The 15,307-nt window shown below is 38.8% G+C and overlaps 1 protein-coding gene across 7 annotated transcripts in view; it reads left to right on the forward strand.

Annotated features, from left to right (window-relative positions):
* Window positions 1–15,307, forward strand: part of ACSL1 (acyl-CoA synthetase long chain family member 1) — a 150,750-nt gene that overhangs the window by 17,329 nt on the left and 118,114 nt on the right. For 4 of the 7 annotated variants that reach the window (XM_086889075.1, XM_086889071.1, XM_086889073.1 and 1 more), the window contains exon 3: window positions 8,262–8,360. The exons of the other annotated variants lie outside the window; for them this stretch is intronic. The gene's annotated coding sequence lies outside the window, so the exon portion shown is untranslated. The remainder of the gene's footprint in view (window positions 1–8,261; window positions 8,361–15,307) is intronic. 7 annotated transcript variants of the gene reach the window in all.

The raw sequence follows: 15,307 nt of genomic DNA on the forward strand, positions 1-15,307 counted from the left end.
AGGACTTCAACTTGTGCAAAAGATATTTTCAAGTGGCGTATGGTCTGACATATTGTACAATTTTTTGATCATGTTTTTAGAAGTTACTTGTAGTACTTGCCACTGGCTAAGCTTTGTTACAAATGATACTTCTTAAGCCTGTTTAATCATGACTTGGATCCTTTGGCTGTAATGAACTACAGGATTTTTTTTTTTTGCCAAGTTTTGCCCACATTCAGTTTGGGAACGACCTACATCTGTTTTCACAGGAAAAAAGGTATTCCTAGTCTGTTACACAAGAGTATCTCTCTAATAGTGCACATACACTATTCATACACTACTAGGCTTGCACTTAGCCTTCTTATCTGTCTTATCTGCATGCAAGGGCAGATTCAGAGCAGGGTGACCTAACTGGTGGGTTTCCAATCACATCTGAACTGGAGTTGAATGTTTTTCCAGGATATCAGACATGAGGTATCTCTTGTGCTCTAGTGAGAGATGCTATATTTTTAGCATCCTTGTGACCATGAGGGAGCAGCTGCAGTGTGCAGATCCCAGCTGTGAGGAGGACAGGCAGTGCTGGCAAAGCTACAGCAGGTACACTGCTTTTGCAGGGAGGTGCTTGCTCGAATTGTCCAGGCAGCCTCAGTTAAAAAGAATGGAGTAGCAAATGCTTTATTCCATATAATATAAGATTTCTGTCTTTCTGTAGTAAAAATGCCTCCAAATTATCTGGGACATTTTTAAAGTCCTTTTTGAGAGAAAACATCCTGTGTGGGCAAAAAGCTCTTCTTCTTTTAAATATCCCTCTTTTTTATTTATTTTGGATTTTTAATAATAAAAATTCTCTTTTTCCACCTGCAGTGACTGAATGGCTTCCTTTTGCTGTGTCTACTTTTCACTTCAGAAATCTGCTGTAACATCTCCATCTGTTTGAACTTCAGAGCTGGGAAATGGCAACTTTTGTACACTCCAGATACCAAACACTGCAGTTCTTGGATCAGGAATCTGACTCTGAAAGAAGTCCGTTTCAGTGAGAAATAATCCTTTATTTTGTCTGGTAGTCTGAAAAATCCCAGCCTGGATTTTTCACCCATGCTTTATTGTCCTGTGTGGTGTCCCTGCTTATGACCCCATCTCTGAGCTTAGCATCCATAGAAAGATAACTCTGAAAATGCTTGAGCAGATGTTCTGGTGGAATCTCCATGAGGCCTCTCAACATATTTTTTCACTTTTTACCTGTTATTGAAGGAATGGTAAGGAGATGCAAAGGTCTTGTACTTCCCATAACTGATAAGAAATGCTTGTATCAGCAGCAGATCCTTACAATCTGTTGTGGATGTCTGTTTTACTATAGAAGGCTATTTAGTAGTTTAGCACAATTACATTTCCCATTTTGATTTTCTCCCACATCCTTTAGTGTCTATTGATGCCTTGAGAGGCTACCTTGAACGGAGACAGTGTTAAAGGAATAAAAGGCATTTATTAAATAGGCCTTCAAAGGACACACCTTGGGCAGTACAAGAGCCTGACTGTGGCTACATCCAAGATGGACAATGGGTCATGAATTTTCACACTTTTATAAGTTTTGGCCCATCTGCATATTGCGGTTGTCCAATTGCAGCTTCAGGTTATGAAGTTCCATCCTCCCAGATTGCTCTCCTCAATTCACTGTGGTTTATACTTTTTGGGCCTGAAGATGCAATGGTGTCCTTGGTTCTTGGACTAGAAAAGGATTGTTTTGTCTAATTAAATTGTGAAGAGGACTTGCTAACGCTTTATATGAAAGTTCAGAGTTATATATCAGTGCAGTACAGAATTTGGGAAATATGAAAGCTAAAACTTAAGGCATCACTACTACTAATTCAGCAGCAAGGGAGATGCTGCTGTGGCACATTTAGTATCAACAGATGGTGACAGCTTGCAGCCTTTTAACCCCTGCTTTGCTTAAGCCTCCTCTAAGTGTGAGTTTTACAGTAACACAAAATACATTTGGTATCATTGAAATGTCTTTGCCTGAGGGGAAGACACATGGAGCTGGGATAGGGGGGATTCCTTTGGTAAGGGTAGAAGGGTGTTGTATTAAAGGGTGGTTTAGGAGGCATAGTATGAGAATTCATGACACCTGGTTTTATTTCCTACTATTGTGTGACACTGGACAATGCATCCCTTGTCCCTCCCAAGGAAGGCAGAAGTCAGTAACTATACAATCCATCAGTTTGTGAAGGGCACAGGTGTTGGGGATGACAGAAAATCATCTAGACATGCTGAACAACCTGGTTAATGCATGTAAGGAATAGAAGAATCCAAGATACAGGAAGGAAAGACACAGAACCCACTGGACAATTCAACAAAATACTGTACTCATGCCACATGCTGCATTGCTAGCTCTTAATAATAGTAAATTTGGCATGGTATGGACTTGCTTTGTTTCTCACAACATATATGGGAATTATAACAGGGGGAGTATTTTCTCTTTGCTTCTTGTTTTTTTCACATTAGCAACATGAGAGCCTTTTCCTTGAGGTGTTACTGACAGGGTGGATAACAGAGTTGCAATGGTAGTGAGATGCTAGGGATCTTGGCTTACCAGTGATCCAGAGCCTAAAATATTGTGGTCTGTGTTAACCCCTTGCCAAACTCCGTCCCCTCCCATCAGCACCCTGGTGCTGTTGTGTGCTTACTGAAGTGTTTGACCTCTTTAGTTTTTATAGGAAAACAAAAGGGAGACAGGCACTCCTGGTGCTACCTTTCCTTTTCACACTGCTCCCATAGAACAAATTTTTGTTGCTTTGTTTACATTTAAATAACAAGAGACTTTTGGGTCAAATTTTGGAAGGCATTTAAGTAACTCACTCCAGTTAGGAGATCAGGCTCTGAATAGCCTGTGGTGTGATCCAATAACCCTGGCAGATTGTTGCCTACTAGCTGGCTGGGTCTGAATGGCAGGATAAAATGTGGCTGTAGGAGCACCATGTTGTCTGGAGCACTAGGTTAAGCCCTACTTTGCTGCTGAAGTGTGCATCATCCTGGCTGATGCTTTGATGGAGAAATTGCGATTAAATGGGAATACATTTGTGTTGTACTGCTGCTTGCCTAAGTGGCTGAAGGATCTGGCTTTTGAATTAAGCATGATCTGAAATAATGTTCTAGTATATAAATATAAATGCTAAGAATGGAGGAGCCTGCTTAGTGTTAGATGTTGGAGATTAGTTGAAAAATGTCCTGCAAGAAAGATATTGTTGCAATATCATGAGCTAGTGATGACTTGGAGTTGAATTGCAGTAGCTGGGTTAATTGAAGCATTACAAACCAGAGGGGCAACAGCATATAAACAAAGAATTAATTACAAGCTGGTTGATTTTCCTTTCCCTGCCTCTAAATTCTGCATGTCAGTTTTCCCATCCAGTGTTTTACACAGAGATTGCAGTGGTTCAGCTTTCCAAGCCACGTTTTTATATATTAGCTGTTTTCCCTTCAAGAAAGTTGCCTGACAGGTGAAGACTAGTAAGTTACATTTGGTGTTTTCCTTGAGATCTATGGGAGAATTGAAGCGCCAAATAGATATCCAACACCCCAGATAAGGAAGTGCCAGTACTTTCAGTGTTTGTGTCATGAGAGGTGGGAAAAAGCGGGTTTTCCGGAGGGAAGTGGAACTGGTGATTTATGCTAATACAATATAATTTCAGATTTTTCTAAGCACATTGTTAAAATCAATTTTCATAAATGCTTAAGTACTTGCCCAAATCATTGTTGCTGATTCCTTAAAAATTGCCAGATGAGATTGCTTCTGGTTCCTTTGTGACACTGATTTGTTAATGTTTTCACAGGCAAAATACTTAATGATCCCTTAGAAAATGCACAGGAGGTGCTGACAGAGGCCATGTTTTTTGTAAGCAAATGCAGCATGTACTTAATTCATGCTCTGCAGAAACCATGGTTTCTATGCACATGTTTGCACATGAGAACTGTAGGCTTGTGCACCCCACAACTGCCTGCAGTTTCTCAACAACAGCAAGTATCTCTGCCTTGCCCTTGTTCCTGGGACAGATCTGAGGTCACACTGCTGGAATAATCCCCTTAGCTTATCTTTCTGGGTATATCATGCCCTGTTTGAAAATTCCTCCCACTTACTTCTTCTTACAATCAGATCAGTATAAATGCCTCATTCTTGCTTCAAATGCCCATCAGAATTTTAGACTGCTTATCCCTCTGACATGATCTGTAGTCTTATTTGCCTTGCCATCTCTGCTCCTGTAGCATGCTAGTCTTGACACCTACTAAGTTCTTTGCCTCTACTTTCTGTGCTTCTTCCCAATTGCTTTCTTGCAAAGGATGTGTTTTTGCATCTTCTCTTTTCCAGTAATGACCTTTTAAAAACATGCTGTTGCATAGGTACCCAGTAGTAGTGTTTTTATAGATGATTAAAAGACACTTCAGTAACTGACTGAAACAGCTGCTGAATTTCTCTTAACTTACTCTGTCTCTTGGATGTAAGATATGAGAGGTAAGAACTTCTGTTTGGGGATATTGCTGATATTAAAAATAGGATAAAATGGAAATAACAATTTCTTAGTTTGCATGTGCAAATGTAGGTACTGGTACGATAAACCACATGTGACTTTTTGCAGGTGTTCCCTTTGCCAGGGTTCTGGGCTTCTTGCCAAAGCGTTTTCTCTCAACCTCACTGTTAACCAATCCCTTGTGTTTTGCATCAGCTTCTAAATAGGCTTAGCCCTCCAGTTAATAGATATCTTTTTCTCAAGCCCTGCCTATTGCACCTGCTTTTGAAAATGTGGCCCGGAGAACCCAGTGATTCATCTGTTGTATGCTGTTGTTGTTTGATTAAATCATTGCTTAGTTTCAGGTGGCTGCATTTGTGTGCTGGAACACTTGATTCTCCTGTTTACTGCTTTTGTACATCATGGAAGTGTTTGTAAAGCTTGAGGGGAAGTTCAGAATGAGAGGTATAATATCAGTGTTTGGGATAACAAATGGTATAGGCCATACACTCTCTTCATTCAATGCTTTTTCTGTTTCCACACCAGTGAGCACGATGGATGTAATGTAGTCACAGCATGTTTCCAGAAATCCTGAGATCAGTAATGTAAAATAGGTCTTTGGAATTTTAATAATGGAGAAAATGTCAGTATGCAAAGTTGGTGCAGCCTTGTTTCTCCCTTCCCCCATCTTCACTCCTGTAGGCCAGCCTATGTATTTTCTGACCTTGCAGACACAATATTTGGCATGGAGAGGAAACACTCAAGGACTTACATTGATTCCTCTCCTATATCAGTAGGATTGACCACCCTAAAAAGTAAATATATAAGACATGCTTTCAGATCACACCTTCAGGATCAGCTTCTGTCTCCTGGATGCATTTGGGAAGCTTGGGGACCTTCAACAATGAAATTACTTCTGACATCTCTTAAATGGGACTGTGGCCCCCAGAAATCATTGGGTTCTTTCCAGGCTGCTGTTTTCCCTAGCCACATTCAGGGATGGGTAGTGTGTCAGTAGCAATTCTTCAGTTATTACTTTTTGAAGGATGATGAACAGTGAAATGTTGAAGAGAGCATGAATCTGACCCATCCTCCTTATAGAAATGGCATTAATTATTTAGCTTTTTAAATGATTGTGGTATTTTTCTCATAAAATATATTGTACACTGTCAAGTGTATGTCTGGGGTTTCAGAGACCTGCTGTCCTGATTGGGTATTACAGATCACAGTAACACAAAATTACAGTTATAGGCTAATGTGGGGAATGGGAAATTATTTACAGGAGAGAGATAGCTAACTTCTCCATATGAGTAAAAATATATCCATATTGGCAGTTTAAAGTTCATTAACTTTCTTGAGCATTAAACATAGACAAACCTTTTATTTTGTGGTCTCCTAATCTGACAAGATATGGAGAGTAATTTGAGACATTCTTCTTATAAAAGCAGTGTGATCAGAAGTCCTTGTTGCGATTGCTTCAGTGGCCTGGTTCACTCCAGGTTAGAGACCTGCCTCTCTAGTTCAGGCTACCATCTAATAATGAATTATTATTTCCTTCAGTGAAATTAAATGAGTAGCTATTCAGAGCAATACTGAACCAGTAGAATAAGAAATATTCTCAATAATATATGTCAGATTGGGTCCAACACCAAGAAAATCCTTACTCATTTGCCTGTTAAGGCACTTTGTTGTTTGGGTTTATTTTCTTTCATTTAGTTACCAGAAGTGAAGATTTTTGCATCAAAAATCTCTTCTGCCATTAATTTTTTATTTTTTTTTTAAAATCACAGTTTCTGTGGTTTCCTTCATAGACTTATATTGGAACTTATATAAGGGGACCTATCTTTTTCTATAGAGAGGAAAAAAATAATATGAGCCTGGAGACAACTGCACCTAATTAATGGTTGAAAGAATGTTTCTTTGCAACTAGAGGTGCTAAATCATCTGTGTGTGAATTTCTGTCTATTTTTATGCTTTACAAAGACTGTTGCTCTGAGGCAAATGACATTGTGGGAGAAGTAGGGCCTGCCTTCAGTAATAATTTAGTCTTACTCTAAGGACAAATTGGGTAGTAAACATTAAGACAAACTTCAAATCTTATGAGCCTGTGTTCCTCTCCTTATTCCCATTTTTTAGATCACAGCAATTCTTTGTCTTTAAATCCAGAACACTGCTCAAAGAGCTTAATTTTGCTTTTTAAACAGTTTATGGCTTTGTTGCTCCCCTTCCATTTTGAAGACACTAATGATGAATATGAAAAGGCATTTTCTTTAAATGTCACAGTAAGTGCTATCCTTTTCCTTCTGTGGATCTCAAGCGTTATTTTATGTGGAACCTTTTAAACATTCTTTGTGACTATGGTTATATGCAGAGAAGTAATATAATGACTAAACAATCTATCTGTTCCAGTTTCAGAACTAGAAGTTGGCCCATTTACCTAACTTTTTGGTTTCTCAACATAGATTCCCACTGCTTATGCCTTATATACAACCTAAAATCCTTTATGTATGACACCCCTTGATACAAGTGATGGAGGGAAGGATTAGGAGATAACACCAGTCTGGAGATTTTGTTTAACTGATTGTGTAAGCAAATAGATTTCGCCCATTGATCACATGTGCAAATATCTAGTCTTCAAATGACCTGTGCAACAGTGTGTAACCCCAAAATAGTTAGGATTGCTGTAAAATTGTTCTCAGTGACACTGCCTGACCAAGTTAGGTTTTATGTTCTTCATCAGGTAAAAAATGCTGCAGGTGTGCATTGTTTCTGTGTGGGTTTATATGCGTTGACTGAACTAAAGCTTCTCCAAATCCAAGTTTCTAAATGAAAAGTGAGTATAGACAAGTGAAGTTGAAAGCTAGTAAAATAAGATACTGTCAGCTGAGGGCAAATGCAAAAGCAGTTGAATAGGCCCTCCTCAGCAGACTTCCTCAGAAATAAAGCAGAGTAAAGGATTCTACAGAATGAGCTGTTCTCCATGCCTCAAACCTCTGAATCAGAAATCCCCAAAAGGAGTTAAGGACAAATTACGCGCTCACAGGAAGATTTCTTGAGTTATGTAAAATGGGAAGCATGATGATGAAATTAAAACAACAAATAAATATTTTCTTTTGTATACATTTCAATTGCTTTGTCAAAAAGAAAATATATCCCTCCAAAAGTCAGCTGAGTTTATCAGCTTTGCAAAATGATGAATGAATGCCTTGTTCTTTATTATTGCTTAAGTCATTCCTGTTTATGCCAGTATTTCAAGGATTATGTTTTGATTGTTCTGAAGAGGTGAAAACACTTTCTTGCTGATGAATAAACACTGCCACTTTTAAATATTTGTATGCAAAATGTCTTTAAAGCCATTATGAAATGCTTTCCAAAAGCACTAAGAAGCTGCTTCCCAAAAAGACAGTTTTTCTCTACATTTTCTTTCATGCTAAACAGTCCAAATGAAAAGCCTTTCAGAGTTAACTAGTTAAAGCAATACCAGTGTTTTAGTGTAATGAATAACTTTTTATAGAAGACAATTGCACACAGTTCAATATGCTAGTATTTCTATTTCTGTGCCCCACCAATGCCGGGATTCTAGGGTAGAATTTCTTTCTTTGAGAAAGCTGAAGCGATCAAAACCCTGATTAACCTCTGATATTCACGTGGTGCTCTTGATCTTGAGGGCCAAAGCAGTAACAAAGAGTTAATGGCAGCCATATGCTCAGGATATTGTGGGTACTGTTGACCCAAATGTGAACTCCGCAAGCAAGTGCTGCTAACTCCTGTTTGTTTCAGGTTTGGTGTGGAGATTACTGATGAAGAGTTTGAGCTGCTACTTGACAGAATCCCCCTTGATGAAGATGGAAATGTCAAATACCCCCAGTTCATGCTCAGGTTTGATTCCTGGTATACAGCATATGCATTTTATTCCTCATTTGTGAGCAGGATTATTTTTAATCTAAAAGGCTCACGTAGCATTTCCAGACTGAATCTCATTTCTTAACTGTGCTCCTTTATGACATTTCTTGCAAAGAGTGTGCTGATTATATTTAAAATTAGCTGGTGTTGTGGGTGTATGCTGTTTGTAATTTAATTTCTCTTTACATGCTATTTACATTATTTAGAAGAAAGACTTCAGAGTTATATAACAAACCTTTGTGTTTTCTGAAGGCTGGGAAATATGTCAAACTTTTAAATAAAATCTTATTATTTCCAGAAAATGGTAAAAAATGTACTCAGTATATTTTTGAGAACTTGAAGCATTTACAGGCCCTATATATAGTCTGAAGTACTTCTTTGATGCTGATATTGGTCAATAGAAGTGCTATGCACCCTCCAAGGCCTAGATGTGGATTAGTTTAATAAAAAAAAAAAAACAGCAAAACAACAAAAAAACACAAAAAAAACCCAAAAACCCAACAACAAAACAAAACCAAAAACAAACAAACAAAAAACCCCACTGGACCAGATAAAGATATTCTACTATTTCCCAAAAATTAAAACTCTGTCCCCAAAATTGTCATGCCAGTAGCAGGGCAGAAGCCATTATAATTTCTGAGGTGAATGAAAGACTTGTGGAATCTGGGGCTGGAAAAAGCCATTCCACCCATGAAATCCAGAGAAGTAAATTCCAGCACTTTCCCACACATTTGTATGTGCACATAAGAGTTAGACTTCTCAGTTATTTATTTTGAGTTATTTAGCAGGTAAGGGTATATCCAGTCTGCATACACACAAGGGTAGGTAGAAGTCTGAGTTCACTGCACAGAAACCACATGGGGTACCTCCCTGAACTTCAGGGAGCAAACCATCTAAATACTGAAGACCTGATGAGACTGCGTCTCCCTTCCCATTCCATTCAATCCTCTTTCACTCTTTCTTTTCCTCTGTCCTTTTCTTCCTGCTTCAGGAAACTTTGGGGTCGAATTCATCTGTCCACACATTTACACGTGAGGTGCTTGGATATGACACTGGATTAATGAGATATATGTGACATTCTGAATGGTATCTCCAAGACAATCTCCAAATGTGTCCCAAATAACCCTTGAATGCAATTGGGTAGGCTCTTGTTCCTCACCTGTTTTTATGACAATGCCTTCACTCCATTTCTTTACTTTATAGCCTTCTGACTGGGTTGTGGTTTTCATGGGTTCAGCAGTGCATGAATTCCTGTGGCATGTCTTAACTTTAGGAGTATTCTCTGATTGTCCCATGGTAAGGGTGTAAAGAGGAGAGACAGAGGATAAAAGCCATCTGGCAAAGCTCAGGAACCTTTGAGAAACTGAAAGAATAAAATATAAAACACACAGAGATGCACAGCACTGGTCCCTACCTCCTTCTTCTCATTGTGCACTCAGCTGTGCTCTGTCTTAATTGCATAAAAAGAGATTAATCTATTAGATCAGAAACTCAGAATAAGGGAGGAGGGGGTTTTAGGAACTAAAGTTACGGCCTGGCTTTTGTCACTACAGAAAAAATAGAACCTGATCATTCAGTGGTGAAATGCTTTCTTTATCGCACTTCTTTTTTTACTGAAGTCAGCCTTCAGAATTCACTAAATCTTGCAATTTCAAAGACTATTACCAAGTTTACACCTGTTGTATAGAGGTGTCCTAGTTTAGGGCAGATTTGGGAGAAAACCTCCAAATGAGGTTCCCCCAGAAAAGAAAAATTTAAATAGCCCATTGTGGTTCCTTTCTGGTCTTCCTGCAGACAGCACAATGTGCAGGAAGGAGATGCATTGATAGGCCTATTGACATATGATGTAACTTCAGTACACAGCCAGGCCAGAAGTCTGGACCTGCACCTAAACCTCAGTTTACACATGATTTCAGAGTGTTTTTAACTATCCTGGGCCTTTCTCACCCACCCATTTTCGTTCAGGAAAGGAAAAATCTTTCTTATTCTTTTTTCCATACCAGTTCATCTTTAAATAATGTCTACAGAAACTGAAGTTAAAAAAAGCATTTCAAAAAATCTATGACCTGTCATTAGAATGGCAATGAGGAAGTTTAATTTACTGAATTAACATTTTAATTATATATACAATATAATTACTATATATTATACATATTCTAATTAATACAAATTAAATGTATTCTATATCTTCAAATATGGTATTACTTTGGTTGGAAAGGAGTATTCTTGAAGGTCTAAACCTGGCTGAAAATGGCTCGGCATTGGCTTGTGATGATTTTCTCTTTTCCACAGTAATCTGTCTACCTCATCCCTCATGCATTATCCAGCCAGGTAGGACTGAGACAAATCATGAAAATACAGGAGATTCAGCATCACATGTTCATTCCTGGTCCCATAAATACTGATCAGAGGATAACATAATGTCCTGGTTTCAGCTGGGATGAAGGTAATTTGTTTTTCTGGTAGCTGGTGTGGTGCTGTATTTTGGATTCAGTATGAGAATGATGTTGATAACACACCGATGTTTGGTTGTTGCCAAGCAGTGCTTACTCCAAATCAAGGACTTTTCAGCTACCCTAATGCCTTTTTTTGGCTTACCTAAAAGCAGAGGCCAGACAAAATTAAGGGAATAAAAAGCAGGTATATTTATTGAAGGTCCTAAAAGCAGAGGCCAGACAAAATTAAGGGAATAAAAAGCAGGTATATTTATTGAAGGTCCTCTAGGTGTATTTCGGGCAGATGAAGCCCCCCACCCACAGGAACTACACCCAAAATGGACAACAAGTCAGGAGTTTTCGCACTTTTATAAGTTGGGTTCATTTGCGTATTGGGGATTAAACTTCCAAGACAGCTTTAGGTAATTAAGTCATTTTACCCCAAGTTTGCTCCCCCTCACAATTCACTTCTGTTTGTACCTCCTGGGGCCCAAGACAGTAAGGTGTCCTTGATTCCCAGACCCAGAGAGGAATTGTTTTGTCTGACCAAAATGTGAAGACAGTAGCTAACACTGTGTATGGAGTTTAGAGCTATACTAAAGAATTATAAATATATGAAAAATATACCAGCTAAAATACCAGCTAAAATCTTAAAGCATCACCCAGGCTCTGCCAGTGAGGAAGCACAAGAAGCTGTGAGGGAGAATGGTCAGGACAGCTGGTCTGAACTGGCCAAAGGGATATTCCATACCATGGAATGTCATACTTAGGACATAAACTGTGAGAAGTTAGCCAGAAGCTTCTGGTGGCTGGTCAGGGGCAGACTGGGCATTGTCAGCAAGTTGTGTTTATTCATCTCCCTTTCTTTTTGTGCTCTCCCTTTTCACTACAATTCTATTTTATTGTTATTGTTATTAGATTAATTTTATTTTATTTCAGTTATTAAATTGTTCTTAACTCACAGGTTTTACTTTTTTTACTCCTCCCTCACCTTATGTGGTGTGGGTGGGTGTGGTACTTGCTGGCTGGGCATAAACTGGAATACTTAATTGCATTGACTAGAAGCAGAAGATCATTTGTGAGCCTGGGGGGAATATAACTAGTAAGGATAATATGGGAACTTTTGTCCACCATCAAAGATAAACCATACAGAGGTTTAGTGTAGCGGGAATGGTAAAATCGAATTTGTTATTATATAATGGCATTTCATATTAGGAAGGATGGTAGGTGGATTAATAAAGAAAAAAAGTTATTAAGAATCTGCCACAGGAATATTAGCCATAAGTGAGACAATGTTTCTAGGAAAAGGTAGTATTCTATGCATTATTTTTGAAACAATAGAATACATGTACAGGCTCAAAGCTGTTCTGTTATCTCCAGTTATATCAGCTGATCTAATGAGAGATGTCCACAGGCATAGTTCATGCTGTATCTGATATTTATCATGGATACTTTAGACTTTAATTAGCTATGTTATAGTGGCATTTATTGCTCATAGACTCCATAAGGAGGAAACTACCCAGAAAGGGTAGTATATCACTACATCAGTTCTTCAGTATCTTGGCTCCTACTGCATAGTCTACAAATTTCTGACTATTGTGATAGCAGGCTGTTTGCATACTCTAAATAGAAAGGAGGTGTTATGGCAGAATTAAGGCACTGGTTACAATGTTTCTGCCTGCAACCTCTTTCCCCTCACAGTATATTCATAGAAGGAGAAGTTTAGACCAGTTCAATTTTCTTGATTTATTTTTAATGATGGTACTTTTCATCCCTTGCCTCTTAGAGTGGAACTTTGTTGTTGCCTTGTGAGTGGCACAACTGGAACTGACTCCTTCAGTATTTGAAAAAATATTATGTTGTGCTCCTTCCTTGTACAGTACATGTAGGAAAAAATTATATGTGCCAATTGTGTAGGATAGGATTTGAGAAGTGTTCAGTATCACAGTCAGTGAAATTCTGTATTTAAAGCCTCTCCCTAACTTCATCTTTTCAGATTGAGCACTACATAAGAAATGTTTTTGAAAATCCTAAGTAATTTGCCTTGGAAAATTTATTTATTGCTGTTCTGTAAGAAGAGGAAATTAGGGTGCTAAAATACTGTGTGAGCTATTGTCCCAGCTGACAGCTTCATTAGGGATCACTGACACCAAGTCACTTGTGTGAAAAGTGACAGCCATATGACTGCAGAACAGTTATTTTGCCTTGCACACAATACCTTTTTACAAGCTGTATGTTTTTGATGATGCTGATTGGGAAGTATAGTGTCACCTACAGAAAAGAGAGATGGGCATGTTTCAAACCTACAAAGGCATAATAGTCTGTACTATTGGGAGAGCAGTACAGCCCATTTAGTTTGCTGTACCACTTAAAGAGTTATACTGATAGCTACAACCTGGGCTTGATTCTAGAGACAGTTTATGACAATGGACAGGAGTGACTAGGATGAAGGAAAGGATGAAAGATGAATGTCACCTTTCAGTGCTGTATCTGATAAGAAGCTAAGACAAGAGGTCAGCTAGAAGTTAAAATATCTTTCCAAACCCCTATGTGTCCTTCAATCTCCCATCCTTTAAAAATAACCTTCTTTTCCCTGTTGTCTCCTCAAATCCAAACTGTATGTAGGAGATGAGTGTTTTCATCTTCTGGTTGCGAGTTATTCTCTCACACACAGATTTTTCATTCCTGACCAGCTGTCAGGCATAGCCCCCTAACACAGTACCCAGTGGGTTGCTATGCCCTCCTGCACTTCTTGCTGGTTCTGTAGATCAGCCAGCCTCAATACATCCTCATTTTGTTTCTTAATTTTTTGGCTTTAGGGCCCTTTATTCACAATATTTGGCTGCCAACAGTCTTGGAAAATAAATACTACAGTCACAATGTTAAATTGGAAACAAAGGTTGGAGCAGGAAAAGGAATATTTAAAGAGCTACTTTTTCAGATGTTATTTGAGTCTTGTGAAGCTTCAATAGAGCAGAAAATGTCTGGCAGAAAGCCAGATAGTAAGGAGGCTCTCCTACTTATAGGACAGATTAGCTAGAAGGAATAGAAGAGAAAAATGACAGGTGATGGGAAGAACAGAGAGGTAAGTAGAAAGACTAGATCAGAGCAATGCTGTGTTACTGTCCAAGAAGAGTTTTTATTTGAATCTTAAAGCTGAGGCATTTGGGGATGAACCTGATACACCTACAGGTCTTTATTGCCATCAGTTTGAACAGCATTACCACATTACCACTTAGTAGCTCAGGCATGCCTTATCCAGGTCCATCCCTAAATGGCACAAAGCTTTTCTTTAGTGTGAGAAGTACAGTCAACCAGCTTCTGCTTGCCTGGGCTATATTTGTCAGGAGATGGAGATATGTCCCTTAGTGATGGTTCTAAATATACTACATGGAGTCTGATGGCAAATTTCCTACACATGGCAGAAAGTTGAGAACATCCTGGTGGGATATCAGATCTTGCAGTCTTGCTGCTCTCCAGTTAAGTAACTGTACTACTGAACTATAAGAGCAGCCACAGAGATCTGAGATGCTCTGTCAGTGAAAGATTACAGGACGGGAGACCATAAATAATAGGATTCACAAATATATGCCAGTGTCATCTATTTTTCTTTTTGTGTTCTTTCCTGTCTCTGGCTCGTCACATCCATCTGAAGTTTACCTTTCCGGTATTAGCTTTTCTGCTGCTTACTTTTACCTACTTTTATTTCCTTATTTTCTATACTTACAGTCTTTCTTATCTGTAAATGGTCTTTTCCTCTGCTTTCTTATTTGCCTGTATGCAAGCTTTCTTCTAGTAAATGGCACAAGATCTACCTTTTCCCACTCTGCTCTTCTTTTTTTCATCATCAGATTTTAGTATGTATCATGGTATCTGTCACACCCTTTCCTTCAGGGATCTCATGCCTCTTGATATCCCTCCTGAAGACTGTCTCTGCTTTCTCTCTGGAATCCATGCCACTTTTCCTACTTTTCCTCTCTTCCCTGTTTCTGCTTCTCTTCCCTCACCATTTTTTTTTTTCTCTGCCTTAAATGCATCACCCTCCACCATTGATACAGGCAGCTGTTCTGACCTGCAGTAGATTCTGGCATTGTTCTATCTCCATTTGCAAACAATACTATTAAATGTAAGCTGGGTATCAGATTCTCTCCTCCTCTTTCCTGCTGACTCTTCTCTGAAGCCCACAGAAGTAGAGAAAGGCATATCTGGGTGTCTTTGGTTGTACATTTCCCTGTGTGCCTCAGCTTCCTCAGACTCAGCTGCAAGAGTTTTTTCAGTGGAGGACATAACTTGGCAGAGGAGGTGAGTGAAGCATAGACCAATGACCAACGATGGGGAATAACAGACTATATTTTCATAGGTTGTGTTTTTAGAGGACAGTGAGTGCAAGTGGAAGAATGTGATGGAATATGTAGGTAATGTTGCAAAAGTGGGGATAAATGCAGCTAAATGAAGATGAAGTCTGTGTACTTCAGCATTGTGGCTGAC

The sequence above is a fragment of the Cyanistes caeruleus genome, chromosome 5, assembly GCF_971803275.1.
Source record: "Cyanistes caeruleus chromosome 5, bCyaCae1.hap1.1, whole genome shotgun sequence".
Lineage (NCBI taxonomy): Eukaryota > Metazoa > Chordata > Aves > Passeriformes > Paridae > Cyanistes > Cyanistes caeruleus.